The sequence below is a fragment of the Rutidosis leptorrhynchoides genome, chromosome 10, assembly GCF_046630445.1.
Source record: "Rutidosis leptorrhynchoides isolate AG116_Rl617_1_P2 chromosome 10, CSIRO_AGI_Rlap_v1, whole genome shotgun sequence".
In the NCBI taxonomy this organism is placed as follows: domain Eukaryota; kingdom Viridiplantae; phylum Streptophyta; class Magnoliopsida; order Asterales; family Asteraceae; genus Rutidosis; species Rutidosis leptorrhynchoides.
The window spans coordinates 297,828,550-297,840,840 of NC_092342.1; positions in this window are offsets into that span (position 1 = coordinate 297,828,550).

Below are 12,291 nucleotides of genomic sequence, written 5' to 3' on the forward strand. Positions count from 1 at the left end.
TCATTAAACACGTTTTTTAAATTATTAATATGCGCCGCCAGATGGAGTACCATTTGGCGGCGCATAACCTTCGGTTTCAGATTGTGCAGAAATTCTCAAGATCACCCTAAAACGACCCAAACATCAAGACTCCTGGATAGTGTCTGGACATTTGAGGTCGTCAGGATGCCGAAATAAGACATTTTACTCATTTTTAATGTTCTCTTTAAACGTTTTCAATTTATATCATATTATTAGTTTTGTGTATGCATGACATAGCATGGTATATGTCGTTTCAAGGCCTATTATTTCACTCGCAATGTAATTATGTATAACGGGTATAAAATTGAATCTAATGTTACTTCATTAAATACGTTTTTTTAAATCATTAGTATGCGCTGCCAGATGGAGTACCATTTGGCGGCGCATAACCTTCGTTTTCAGATTGTGCTGAAATTCTCAAGATCATCCTAAAACGGCCGAACGAGTAAGACTCTCTGAACGTGCTTTCCATTCTCGGTCGTCTAGATTCCAAAAAATACATCTTTCTTCGCAAAATCGCACCATGCACCAAACACCACCGACGGTTCGTGGTGCTGGGTGTTTTGTATCTTTGGCTAAAATGTTCAATCTATCGTATCTTTTGACGCGTAGCTCCGATTTAGTCACCGTTTTTTTTCAAATCATGTATTTTTTCGGGATCTATCCGTTGGCAAACTGCCGAAGGCGGTTTTTCCTAAATATTTTTCGAAACGAGACCTCTAAAGCCTTTATTTTTACTTTTTTCGATTTTGACCGTTTTGAATTTCATTCATATTATTCCTTTTGTGTATGCATGACTTAGCATGGTACATATTCTTTTAAGGACAATTATTTCACTCGCAATGTAATTATATACAACGCGTATAAACTTGAATCTAATGTCACTTCATTAAACACGTTTTTTTAAATTATTAATATGCGCCGCCCGATGGAGTACCATTTGGCGGCGCATAACCTTCGGTTTCAGATTGTGCAGAAATTCTCGAGATCACCCTAAAACGACCCTAACATCAAGACTCCTGGATAATGTCTGGACATTTAAGGTCGTCAGGATGCCGAAAAAACACATTTTACTCATTTTTAATGTTCTCTTTGAACGTTTTCAATTTATATCATATTATTAGTTTTGTGTATGCATGACATAGCATGGTATGTATCGTTCCAAGGCCTATTATTTCACTCGCAATGTAATTATGTATAACAGGTATAAATTTGAATCTAATGTTACTTCATTAAGCACGTTTTTTTAAATCATTAGTATGCGCTGCCAGATAGAGTACCATTTGGCGGCGCATAACCTTCGTTTTCAGATTGTGCTGAAATTCTCAAGATCATCCTAAAACGGCCGAACGAGCAAGACTCTCTGAACGTGCTTTCCATTCTCGGTCGTCTAGATTCCAAAAAATACATCTTTCTTCGCAAAATCGCACCACGCACCAAACACCACCGACGGTTCGTGGTGCTTGGTGTTTTGTATCTTTGGCTAAAATGTTCAATCTATCGTATCTTTTGACGCGTAGCTCCAATTTAGTCACCGTTTTTTTTCAAATCGTGTATTTTTTCGGGATGTATCCGTTGGCAAACTGCCAAAGGCGGTTTGTCCGAAATATTTTTCAAAACGAGACCTCTAAAGCCTTTATTTTTGCTTTTTTCGATTTTGACCATTTTGAATTTCATTCATATTATTCCTTTTGTGTATGCATGACTTAGCATGGTACATATTCTTTTAAGGCCTATTATTTCACTCGTAATTTAATTATATACAACGCGTATAAACTTGAATCTAATGTCACTTCATTAAACACGTTTTTTAAATTATTAATATGCGCCGCCAGATGGAGTACCATTTGGCGGCGCATAACCTTCGGTTTCAGATTGTGCAGAAATTCTCAAGATCACCCTAAAACGACCCTAACATCAAGACTCCTGGATAGTGTCTGGACATTTGAGGTCGTCAGGATGCCGAAATAAGACATTTTACTCATTTTTAATGTTCTCTTTAAACGTTTTCAATTTATATCATATTATTAGTTTTGTGTATGCATGACATAGCATGGTATATGTCGTTTCAAGGCCTATTATTTCACTCGCAATGTAATTATGTATAACGGGTATAAAATTGAATCTAATGTTACTTCATTAAATACGTTTTTTTAAATCATTAGTATGCGCTGCCAGATGGAGTACCATTTGGCGGCGCATAACCTTCGTTTTCAGATTGTGCTGAAATTCTCAAGATCATCCTAAAACGGCCGAACGAGTAAGACTCTCTGAACGTGCTTTCCATTCTCGGTCGTCTAGATTCCAAAAAATACATCTTTCTTCGCAAAATCGCACCATGCACCAAACACCACCGACGGTTCGTGGTGCTGGGTGTTTTGTATCTTTGGCTAAAATGTTCAATCTATCGTATCTTTTGACGCGTAGCTCCGATTTAGTCACCGTTTTTTTTCAAATCATGTATTTTTTCGGGATCTATCCGTTGGCAAACTGCCGAAGGCGGTTTTTCCTAAATATTTTTCGAAACGAGACCTCTAAAGCCTTTATTTTTACTTTTTTCGATTTTGACCGTTTTGAATTTCATTCATATTATTCCTTTTGTGTATGCATGACTTAGCATGGTACATATTCTTTTAAGGACAATTATTTCACTCGCAATGTAATTATATACAACGCGTATAAACTTGAATCTAATGTCACTTCATTAAACACGTTTTTTTAAATTATTAATATGCGCCGCCAGATGGAGTACCATTTGGCGGCGCATAACCTTCGGTTTCAGATTGTGCAGAAATTCTCGAGATCACCCTAAAACGACCCTAACATCAAGACTCCTGGATAGTGTCTGGACATTTGAGGTAGTCAGAATGCCGAAAAAAGACATTTTACTCATTTTTAATGTTCTCTTTGAACGTTTTCAATTTATATCATATTATTAGTTTTGTGTATGCATGACATAGCATGGTATGTATCGTTCCAAGGCCTATTATTTCACTCGCAATGTAATTATGTATAACAGGTATAAATTTGAATCTAATGTTACTTCATTAAACACATTTTTTTAAATCATTAGTATGCGCTGCCAGATAGAGTACCATTTGGCGGCGCATAACCTTCGTTTTCAGATTGTGCTGAAATTCTCAAGATCGTCCTAAAACGGCCGAACGAGCAAGACTCTCTGAACGTGCTTTCCATTCTCGGTCGTCTAGATTCCAAAAAATACATCTTTCTTCGCAAAATCGCACCACGCACCAAACACCACCGACGGTTCGTGGTGCTTGGTGTTTTGTATCTTTGGCTAAAATGTTCCATCTATCGTATCTTTTGACGCGTAGCTCCAATTTAGTCACCGTTTTTTTTCAAATCGTGTATTTTTTCGGGATGTATCCGTTGGCAAACTGCCGAAGGCGGTTTGTCCGAAATATTTTTCAAAACGAGACCTCTAAAGCCTTTATTTTTGCTTTTTTCGATTTTGACCATTTTGAATTTCATTCATATTATTCCTTTTGTGTATGCATGACTTAGCATGGTACATATTCTTTTAAGGCCTATTATTTCACTCGTAATTTAATTATATACAACGCGTATAAACTTGAATCTAATGTCACTTCATTAAACACGTTTTTTAAATTATTAATATGCGCCGCCCGATGGAGTACCATTTGGCGGCGCATAACCTTCGGTTTCAAATTGTGCAGAAATTCTCAAGATCACCCTAAAACGACCCTAACATCAAGACTCCTGGATAGTGTCTGGACATTTGAGGTCGTCAGGATACCGAAATAAGACATTTTACTCATTTTTAATGTTCTCTTTAAACGTTTTCAATTTATATCATATTATTAGTTTTGTGTATGCATGACATAGCATGGTATATGTCGTTTCAAGGCCTATTATTTCACTCGCAATGTAATTATGTATAACGGGTATAAAATTGAATCTAATGTTACTTCATTAAATACGTTTTTTTAAATCATTAGTATGCGCTGCCAGATGGAGTACCATTTGGCGGCGCATAACCTTCGTTTTCAGATTGTGCTGAAATTCTCAAGATCATCCTAAAACGGCCGAACGAGTAAGACTCTCTGAACGTGCTTTCCATTCTCGGTCGTCTAGATTCCAAAAAATACATCTTTCTTCGCAAAATCGCACCACGCACCAAACACCACCGACGGTTCGTGGTGCTTGGTGTTTTGTATCTTTGGCTAAAATGTTCAATCTATCGTATCTTTTGACGCGTAGCTCCGATTTAGTCACCGTTTTTTTTCAAATCGTGTATTTTTTCGGGATCTATCCGTTGGCAAACTGCCGAAGGCGGTTTGTCCGAAATATTTTTCAAAACGAGACCTCTAAAGCCTTTATTTTTACTTTTTTCGATTTTGACCGTTTTGAATTTCATTCATATTATTCCTTTTGTGTATGCATGACTTAGCATGGTACATATTCTTTTATGGCCTATTATTTCACTCGCAATTTAATTATATACAACGCGTATAAACTTGAATCTAATGTCACTTCATTAAACACGTTTTTTTAAATTATTAATATGCGCCGCCAGATGGAGTACCATTTGGCGGCGCATAACCTTCGGTTTCAGATTGTGCAGAAATTCTCGAGATCACCCTAAAACGACCCTAACATCAAGACTCCTGGATAGTGTCTGGACATTTGAGGTCGTCAGGATGCCGAAATAAGACATTTTACTCATTTTTAATGTTCTCTTTGAACGTTTTCAATTTATATCATATTATTAGTTTTGTGTATGCATGACATAGCATGGTATGTATCGTTCCAAGGTCTATTATTTCACTCGCAATGTAATTATGTATAACAGGTATAAATTTGAATCTAATGTTACTTCATTAAACACGTTTTTTTAAATAATTAGTATGCGCTGCCAGATAGAGTACCATTTGGCGGCGCATAACCTTCGTTTTCAGATTGTGCTGAAATTCTCAAGATCGTCCTAAAACGGCCGAACGAGCAAGACTCTCTGAACGTGCTTTCCATTCTCGGTCGTCTAGATTCCAAAAAATACATCTTTTTTCGCAAAATCGCACCACGCACCAAACACCACCGACGGTTCGTGGTGCTTTGTGTTTTGTATTTTGGCTAAAATGTTCCATCTATCGTATCTTTTGACGCGTAGCTCCGATTTAGTCACCTTTTTTTTCAAATCGTGTATTTTTTCGGGATCTATCTATTGGCAAACTACCGAAGGCGGTTTGTCCGAAATATTTTTCAAAACGAGACCTCTAAAGCCTTTATTTTTGCTTTTTTCGATTTTGACCATTTTAAATTTCATTCATATTATTCCTTTTGTGTATGCATGACTTAGCATGGTACATATTCTTTTAATGCCTATTATTTCACTCGCAATGTAATTATATACAACGTGTATAAACTTGAATCTAATGTCACTTCATTAAACACGCTTTTTTAAATTATTAATATGCGCCGCCAGATGGAGTACCATTTGGCGGCGCATAACCTTCGGTTTCAGATTTTGCAGAAATTCTCGAGATCACCCTAAAACGACCCTAACATCAAGACTCCTGGATAGTGTCTAGACATTTGAGGTCGTCAGGATGCCGAAATAAGACATTTTACTCATTTTTAATGTTCTCTTTGAACGTTTTCAATTTATATCATATTATTAGTTTTGTGTATGCATGACATAGCATGGTATATGTCGTTTCAAGGCCTATTATTTCACTCGCAATGTAATTATGTATAACGGGTATAAATTTGAATCTAATGTTACTTCTTTAAACACGTTTTTTAAATCATTAGTATGCGCTGCCAGATGGAGTACCATTTGGCGGCGCATAACCTTCGTTTTCAGATTGTGCTGAAATTCTCAAGATCGTCCTAAAACGGCCGAACGAGCAAGACTCCCAGAACATGCTTTCCATTCTCGGTCATCTAGATTCCAAAAAATACATCTTTCTTCGCAAAATAGCAACAAGCACCATACACCACCGACGGTTTGTGGTGCTTGGTGTTTTGTATCTTTGGCTAAAATGTTCAATCTATCGTATTTTTTAACGCGTAGGTCCGATTTAGTCACCGTTTTTTTCAAATCGTGTATTTTTTTGGGATCTATCTGTTGGCAAACTCCCGAAGGCAGTTTGTCCCAAATATTTTTCGAAACGAAACCTCTAAAGCCTTTATTTTTGCTTTTTTCGATTTTGACCGTTTTGAATTTCATTCATATTATTCCTTTTGTGTATGCATGACTTAGCATGGTACATATTCTTTTAAGGCCTATTATTTCACTCGCAATGTAATTATATACAACGTGTATAAACTTGAATCTAATGTCACTTCATTAAACACGTTTTTTTAAATTATTAATATGCGCCGCCAGATGGAGTACCATTTCGCGGCGCATAACCTTCGGTTTCAGATTGTGCAGAAATTCTCGAGATCACCCTAAAACGACCCTAACATCATGAATCCTTTATAGTGTCTGGACATTTGAGGTCGTCAGGATGCCGAAATGAGACATTTTACTCATTTTTAATGTTCTCTTTGAACGTTTTCAACTTATATCATATTATTAGTTTTGTGTATACATGACAAATCATGGTATGTATCGTTCCAAGGCCTATTATTTCACTCGCAATGTAATTATGTATAACAGGTATAAATTTGAATCTAATGTTACTTCATTAAACACGTTTTTTTAAATCAATAGTATGCGCTGCCAGATAGAGTACCATTTGGCGGCGCATAACCTTCGTTTTCAGATTGTACTGAAATTCTCAAGATCGTCCTAAAACGGCCGAACGAGCAAGACACTCTGAACGTGCTTTCCATTCTCTGTCGTCTAGATTCTAAAAAATACATCTTTCTTCGCAAAATCGCACCACGCACCAAACACCACCGACGGTTCGTGGTGCTTGGTGTTTTGTATCTTTGGCTAAAATGTTCCATCTATCGTATCTTTTGACGCGTAGCTCCGATTTAGTCACCATTTTTTTTCAAATCGTGTATTTTTCCGGGATCTATCCGTTGGAAAACTCCCGAAGGCAGTTTGTCCCAAATATTTTTCGAAACGAGACCTCTAAAGCCTTTATTTTTGCTTTTTTCGATTTTGACCGTTTTGAATTTCATTCATATTATTTCTTTTGTGTATGCATGACTTAGCATGGTACATATTCTTTTAAGGCCTATTATTTCACTCGCAATGTAATTATATACAATGCGTATAAACTTGAATCTAATGTCACTTCATTAAACACGCTTTTTTAAATTATTAATATGCGCCGCCAGATGGAGTACCATTTGGCGGCGCATAACCTTCGGTTTCAGAATGTGCAGAAATTCTCGAGATCACCCTAAAACGACCCTAACATCAAGACTCCTGGATAGTGTCTGGACATTTGAGGTCGTCAGGATGCCGAAATAAGACATTTTACTCATTTTTAATGTTCTCTTTGAACGTTTTCAATTTATATCATATTATTAGTTTTGTGTATGCATGACATAGCATGGTATATGTCGTTTCAAGGCCTATTATTTCACTCGCAATGTAATTACGTATAACGGGTATAAATTTGAATCTAATGTTACTTCTTTAAACACGTTTTTTTAAATCATTAGTATGCGCTGCCAGATGGAGTACCATTTGGCGGCGCATAACCTTCGTTTTCAGATTGTGCTGAAATTCTCAAGATCGTCCTAAAACGGCCGAACGAGCAAGACTCTCTGAACATGCTTTCCATTCTCGGTCATCTAGATTCTAAAAAATACATCTTTCTTCGCAAAATCGCACCACGCACCAAACACCACCGACGGTTTGTGGTGCTTGGTGTTTTGTATCTTTGGCTAAAATGTTCAATCTATCGTATTTTTTGACGCGTAGCTCCGATTTAGTCAACGTTTTTTTTCAAATTGTGTATTTTTTCGGGATCTATCCGTTGGCAAACTCTCGAAGGCAGTTTGTCCCAAATATTTTTCGAAACGAGACCTCTAAAGCCTTTATTTTTGCTTTTTTCGATTTTGACCGTTTTGAATTTCATTCATATTATTCCTTTTGTGTATGCATGACTTATCATGGTACATATTCTTTTAAGGCCTAGTATTTCACTCGCAATGTAATTATATACAACGCGTATAAAATTGAATCTAATGTCACTTCATTAAACACGTTTTTTTAAATTATTAATATGCACCGCCAGATGGAGTACCATTTGGCGGCGCATAACCTTCGCTTTCAGATTGTGCAGAAATTCTCGAGATCACCCTAAAACGACCCTAACATCATGACTCCTGGATAGTGTCTGGACATTTGAGGTCGTCAGGATGCCGAAATAAGACATTTTACTCATTTTTAATGTTCTCTTTGAACGTTTTCAACTTATATCATATTATTAGTTTTGTGTATGCATGACATAGCATGGTATGTATCGTTCCAAGGCCTATTATTTCACACGCAATGTAATTATGTATAACAGGTATAAATTTGAATCTAATGTTACTTCATTAAACACGTTTTTTAAATCATTAGTATGCGCTGCCAGATAGAGTACCATTTGGCGGCGCATAACCTTCGTTTTCAGATTGTGCTGAAATTCTCAAGATCGTCCTAAAACGGCCGAACGAGCAAGACACTCTGAACTTGCTTACCATTCTCGGTCATCTAGATTCTAAAAAATACATCTTTCTTCGCAAAATCGCACCACGCACCAAACACCACCGATGGTTCGTGGTGCTTGTTGTTTTGTATCTTTGGCTAAAATGTTCCATCTATCGTATCTTTTGACGCGTAGCTCCGATTTAGTAACCGTTTTTTTTCAAATCGTGTATTTTTTCGGGATCTATCCGTTGGCAAACTCCCGAAGGCAGTTTGTCCTAAATATTTTTCGAAACGAGACCTCTAAAGCCTTTATTTTTGCTTTTTTCGATTTTGACCGTTTTGAATTTCAATCATATTATTCCTTTTGTGTATGCATGACTTAGCATGGTACATATTCTTTTAAGGCCTATTATTTCACTCGCAATGTAATTATATACAACGCGTATAAACTTGAATCTAATGTCACTTCATTAAACACGTTTTTTTAAATTATTAATATGCGCCGCCAGATGGAGTACCATTTGGCGGCGCATAACCTTCGGTTTCAGATTGTGCAGAAATTCTCGAGATCACCCTAAAACGACCCTAATATCAAGACTCCTGGATAGTGTCTGGACATTTGAGGTCGTCAGGATGCCGAAATAAGACATTTTACTCATTTTTAATGTTCTCTTTGAACGTTTTCAATTTATATCATATTATTAGTTTTGTGTATGCATGACATAGCATGGTATGTATCGTTCCAAGGCCTATTATTTCGCTCGCAATGTAATTATGTATAACAGGTATAAATTTGAATCTAATGTTACTTCATTAAACACGTATTTTAAAATCATTAGTATGCGCTGCCAGATAGAGTACCATTTGGCGGCGCATAACCTTCGTTTTCAGATTGTGCTGAAATTCTCAAGATCATCCTAAAACGGCCGAACGAGCAAGACACTCTGAACGTGCTTTCCATTCTCGGTAGTCTAGATTCTAAAAAATACATCTTTCTTCACAAAATCGCACCACGCACCAAACATCACCGACGGTTCGTGGTGCTTGGTGTTTTGTATCTTTGGCTAAAATGTTCCATCTATCGTATCTTTTGACGCGTAGCTCCGATTTAGTCACCGTTTTTTTTCAAATCGTGTATTTTTTCGGGATCTATCCGTTGGCAAACTCCCGAAGGCAGTTTTTCCCAAATATTTTTCGAAACGAGACCTCTAAAGCCTTTATTTTTGCTTTTTTCGATTTTGACCGTTTTGAATTTCATTCATATTATTCCTTTTGTGTATGCATGACTTAGCATGGTACATATTCTTTTAAGGCCTATTATTTCACTTACAATGTAATTATGTACAACGCATATAAACTTGAATCTAATGTCAATTCATTAAACACGCTTTTTTAAATTATTAATATGCGCCGCCAGATGGAGTACCATTTGGCGGCGCATAACCTTCGGTTTTAGATTGTGCAGAAATTATAGAGATCACCCTAAAACGACCCTAACATCAAGACTCCTGGATAGTGTCTGGACAATAGAGGTCGTCAGGATGCCGAAATAAGACATTTTACTCATTTTTAATGTTCTCTTTGAACGTTTTCAATTTATATCATATTATTAGTTTTGTGTATGCATGACATAGCATGGTATATGTCGTTCCAAGGCCTATTATTTCACTCGCAATGTGATTATGTATAACGGGTATAAATTTGAATCTAATGTTACTTCATTAAACACGTTCTTTTAAATCATTAGTATGCGCTGCCAGAAGGAGTACCATTTGGCGGCGCATAACCTTCGTTTTCAGATTGTGCTGAAATTCTCAAGATCGTCCTAAAACGGCCGAACGAGCAAGACTCTCTGAATGTGTTTTCCATTCTAGGTCGTCTAGATTCCAAAAAATACATCTTTCTTCGCAAAATCGCACCACGCACCAAACACCACCGACGGTTCGTGGTGCTTGGTGTTTTGTATCTTTGGCTAAAATGTTCAATCTATCGTATCTTTTGACGCGTAGCTCCACTTTAGTCACCGTTTTTTTTCCAAATCGTGTATTTTTCGGGATCAATCCGTTGGCAGACTGCCGTAGGCGGTTTTTCTCAAATATTTTTCGAAACGAGACCTCTAAAGCCTTCATTTTTGCCTTTTTTCGATTTTGACCGTTTTGAATTTCATTCATATTATTCCTTTTGTGTATGCATGACTTAGCATGGTACATATTCTTTTAAGGCCTAAAATTTCATTTGCAATGTAATTATGTACAACGCGTATAAACTTGAATCTAATGTCACTTCATTAAACACGCTTTTTTAAATTATTAATATGCACCGCCAGATGGAGTACCATTTGGCGGCGCATAACCTTCGGTTTCAGATTGTGCAGTAATTCTCGAGATCACCCTAAAACGACCCTAACATCAAGACTCCTGGATAGTGAATTGACATTTGAGGTCGTCAGGATGCCGAAATAGGACATTTTACTCATTTTTAATGTTCTCTTTGAACGTTTTCAATTTATATCATATTATTAGTTTTGTGTATGCATGACATAGCATGGTATGTATCGTTCCAAGGCCTATTATTTCACTCGCAATGTAATTATGTATAACGGGTATAAATTTGAATCTAATGTTACTTCATTAAACACGTTCTTTTAAATCATTAGTATGCGCTGCCAGAAGGAGTACCATTTGGCGGCGCATAACCTTCGTTTTCAGATTGTGCTGAAATTCTCAAGATCGTCCTAAAACGGCCGAACGAGCAAGACTCTCTGAACGTGCTTTCCATTCTAGGTCGTCTAGATTCCAAAAAATACATCTTTCTTCGCAAAATCACACCACGCACCAAACACCACCGACGGTTCGTGGTGCTTGGTGTTTTGTATCTTTGGCTAAAATGTTCAATCTATCGTATCTTTTGACGCGTAGCTCCGATTTAGTCACCGTTTTTTTCCAAATCGTGTATTTTTTCGGGATCTGTCCGTTGGTAGACTGCCATAGGCAGTTTGTCCCAAATATTTTTTGAAACCAGACCTCTAAAGCCTTCATTTTTGCCTTTTTTCGATTTTGACCGTTTTGAATTTCATTCATAATATTCCTTTTGTGTATGCATGACTTAGCATGGTACATATTCTTTTAAGGCCTATTATTTCACTCGCAATGTAATTATGTACAACGCGTATAAACTTGAATATTATGTCACTTCATTAAACACGCTTTTTTAAATTATTAATATGCGCCGCCAAATGGAGTACCATTTGGCGACGCATAACCTTCGGTTTCAGATTGTGCAGAAATTCTCGAGATCACCCTAAAACGACCCGAACATCAAGACTCTTGGATAGTGTCTTGACGTTTGAGGTCGTCAGGATGCCGAAATAAGACATTTTACTCATTTTTAATGTTCTCTTTGAACGTTTTCAATTTATATCATATTATTAGTTTTGTGTATGCATGACATAGCATGGTATGTATCGTTCCAAGGCCTATTTTTTCACTCGCAATGTAATTATGTATAACGGGTATAAATTTGAATCTAATGTTACTTCATTAAACACGTTCTTTTAAATCATTAGTATGCGCTGCCAGAAGGAGTACCATTTGGCGGCGCATAACCTTCGTTTTCAGATTGTGCTGAAATTCTCAAGATCGTCCTAAAACGGCCGAACGAGCAAGACTCTCTGAACGTGCTTTCCA